We start from the raw sequence: 4,129 nt of genomic DNA, 5'->3' as shown, positions 1-4,129 counted from the left end.
ACTAACTCGGCTAACGAAAAAACTAAATATGAGTAACTTTGCACCTTTATATGCTAATACAGAAAATGACCTCAGACCTAAACCTAACAACATAAATTTCATAAGAACCCTTAAATTCTAATAATGATTTATGCAAGGTTTTTCTCAATACAGTCTCTATTTAAATATGAAATTTTGTATCTTTCCCCTCTTTAATCTCAAAGAAACATAACTCAAATCAAAAAAGAAGATTTCACTCAGAGAATTCTTGGAAAATATGAAATTTTGAAAAGTCGCATTCTAAACCAATAAGAAGAAAAATGGTTTTTATACAAAAATATTTTCTATTTGATCTAATCGATTATCTAAGCTAGTAATTGATTATCGATAAGCTAAAAATATTATATATGATGGACATAATCAATTATTACTCTTTATCATCGATTATCGATGCCATAAGATAAAAACAATTAGATATTGGAACTCTGAATAATCGATTATCATATTGCCTAATCGATTATCAGATTTCATATGTGGATAATTGATTATCTCTTCAAGTTGATCGATTAATAGAGCTCATGAGTAGTTTCTTTGATAGTGAAATGAACCTCCTATATGATGAATGATTATGTAATGCATGATTTCAAAGTATGTACAACTTTATGCTATAAAATCATGTATGATTAATGCATGAACGTTATCTAATCATGTATGGATGAATGAAATGTCTCAATTTTAAGTAAGTCAATTTTTGATCTTGTGAGACTTCCATCATACGTTCACCTAACCTAGACTCAATCTAAACAATCATCTTAGGACTTCTATAAAATATAAAATTTCCCCTAAATCTATGATATCCCTGAGTCTTGGCATGTTGCTTTGTAAAGTTGTCCAAGTCTTCAAGCTTTCAAATAAACTTTGCCTTCTTCAAGTTCATGTCTTCATCAACATAATGAAGAAAACATATAATCATATAAGTATGTTTAGGACAAGTATGATTCATCAAGTATGTCAAATTCACGTCTAATTTTATAAAAAAAAAGGTTCTTTAGCCAAAGGTTTAGTGAAGATGTCTTCTAATTGGTAATATGTATTAACATATTCCAAGAGTACATCTTTCTTTCGGACATGGTCTCTAAGGAAGTGATGCCTTATATCAATATCTTAGGTTCGGGAATGAATCACTAGATTCATTGTGAGGTTTACAACACTAGTGTTATCTTTTTTCAAGGGAATGCATCCTATGTCCAAACTATAATCACACAATTGTTGTCACGTGTACTTGCAGTAAGATAAAGTAGGGAACCAATTATACCTCGATACTTAGAGATATCAATACATTTTCCAGCTTCATTAGTATCAATGTATGTTCCAAAACCCATAGGAGTGGCAATCAGTTTGCAGTCATCCATTTCAAACGATTATTGGGTTTGTTTTTTTGTTGTTGTTTAGAGGGTGTTTTGGCCATGGGCTTTTTGGGTTATAGATTGGGAGGTTTTGTGGATGATTTAGGTAGGTGTGTAAGGATGTTGTTGGTGATTGCGTATGGGTTTTTTGACCGTGTATGGTTGAGTATGTTGTTGACAAAAGAAGGTGGAATAGATAGAAAGATGAAGGCGCCACAAGCTCGATTGCTTCATAAGCCTAATGTATTTTTCCATAAGGAAGAGCACCTTGATAAGAAATGACCTTGGTTCAACTAAGAAACTAGGAGAAACTCAACTAGCAATGGATTGTTTTTTAAAATAAAATTCAAGTTGCCATTGCCGTAGGTAATTCGGTTACAAATAAGGGAATTCGGCCTAGCCCTTTTCCCATGTGACAAATTGACATAAAGACATTGAATAGGCATTCAAAACCTTCGTATTTTGATTACCCATGTGCCTTTTATGTTTAATGCAAGAATTAAAAAAGGATGAGTGAATCTTCCTTGCTTCTCATGTCTAAGTGCATGTTTATGGGCTGAATGCTTCTCCTTGGTACACTTAAGGAAAGGAATCATTGTCTTGATTAAATTTCCCCACGTGTGATTCTCAATAAGGAAAGGAATTACTCTTAGATTTCCTTTGTTTTACACGCCTAGCACATGGTTAATTCAAATAAGGAAGGTGTTTATTCTTCCAATTTGAAAATTGATTCACAAGGCAATGTTTGAATTTCCCTCTTCATTAGTCTTCACGCCCATCTCTTTTAAGGAAAGAATTTGTCATGATCCTCCTTGATTTCACACGCCTATGCCAAGTAAGGAAGGTTTTATTTAACCATTAGTGTCTCCCAAATCATATAGAATGATGGATAGCCTTGATCTTCACGCTCATCCTGATTAGGAAACAATTCCTATTGCTTGATGAGCCATTTATAGTTGCCTTGTAGAGATCTTCATGTGTTCTTCCAAAATAGGCAAGGATGCATTGTGTTTTATAGTCTTTCAGAGTGGAATCATGACTAGACCAACAAGGAAGGTTTTTCCTTGGCTTGCACGCCCCTTTAAAGAAAGGAAGGTATTCATGTCTCCTTTAAACACATGTTTTGTACCTGGATTACATAAGTCTTAATGCAATTTATTACAACCATAAGTTCAAGCACTTAAAGCTCAAAACGAAAAAATAGTACTCGTTTTTAAATAAGTAAGGAAAATAGTTCCTAGACTACATGTGGGCATGATAATCCTCACTTATTAAATGGGACTCTCACACGCCTCAAATAGCCCCACATTGGCCGTGGCCAACTTGGGTTACTTCTATGAAAATGGTGCAATGTATGGGCTTGATTTCCTTGTTGGGCCTTGTTGATTCCGCTACTTCCTTTACTAATAAGTTGAGAGTTTGGTGTGCTTTCTTGGTTCTGGATCAGGTCATGGGCCCTCCTAGCCCACTTAGCTCTTCTTTGTTAATGTGCCTTGGTAGGTTCATATCATCCCCTCCTTCTTGGAGTGAATTCGACTTTGAATCAAAGTCTTCATCATCTGCATCAAAAGGAGAAAGGTCAGCAACATTAAATGTGCCACTAATATTCCCATACTCACGTGGCAGATCCAGTTTGTAGGCATTGTTGTTGATTCTTTCTAGCACATGAAATGGCCCATCTCCCCTAGCTTGGAGTTTGGATTTCCTTTGTGCAGGAAACCTCTCCTTCCTCATGTAGCCCAGACTAGGTCTCCAGGCTCAAAAATCACCTATCTTCGCCCCTTATTGGCTTGTTTAGCATAACCTTCTTTCTTTTGCTGTATTTGGGCCTTGACCCGCTCATGTAGCTTTTTCACATAGTCCGCTTTGGACTTATCATCCTTATGCTGCAACATAGATGAGTTAGGCACAGGTAATAAATCAAGAGGGGTTAGGGGTTGGAACCCATTAACTAATTCAAATGGAGACAACTTCGTGGTACTATGAGTGGCCCTGTTCTAAGCAAATTCAACGTCGGGCAAGCTTTTTATATTCATTTTTATGATTGCCCTCTACAGGGTAGATAAAGTTCTATTAACAACTTCATTTTGGCCATCTTTTGGGGATGGCATGTGGTGGAAAATAGGAGTTTAGTCCCAAGTTTTCCCCACACCGTCCTCTAGAAATGACTAAGGAACTTAGTGTCCCTGTCACATACAATAATACATGGTAGACCATGTAGTCTCACCACTTCTTTAAAGAACAAGTGAGAAATATGAGTTGCATCATCAATTTTTTTACAGGGTATGAAATATGCCATTTTTGGAAAACGATCAACTACAATAAATATTGAATCTTTTCCATTTTAAGATCCTGGCAAAGCAACAATAAAGTCCATGGATAAGTCTACACACGGATAATCAGGTATGGGAAATGGAGTATAAAGCCCGTAGGGCATGCTTTTACTTTAGGCCCGCTTCCAAGCAATAAAGTTCTCACAGTGCCTTTGCACATCTCGCCTCATGTGAGGCTAGTAGAAGTGTCCCTTTAACATATTTAGGGTCTTTTAGACCCTAAAGTGGTCCATTAGCCCCCCTTCATGAGACTCCTTAACAAGCAAGTCTCTAATGGACACTTTAGGTATACACAAGCGATTCTCTTTAAATAAATATTCATCTTGCCTATAGTATCCATCGACAACAACATTTTCACATTTTTTATATACATCAGCAAAATCATTGTCATTAATATATACATCTTTAATC

This window comes from Lupinus angustifolius, unplaced genomic scaffold, assembly GCF_001865875.1.
Source record: "Lupinus angustifolius cultivar Tanjil unplaced genomic scaffold, LupAngTanjil_v1.0 Scaffold_17_127, whole genome shotgun sequence".
NCBI classification, from domain to species: Eukaryota; Viridiplantae; Streptophyta; class Magnoliopsida; order Fabales; family Fabaceae; genus Lupinus; species Lupinus angustifolius.
Note: the sequence above shows the minus strand (reverse complement) of the source record.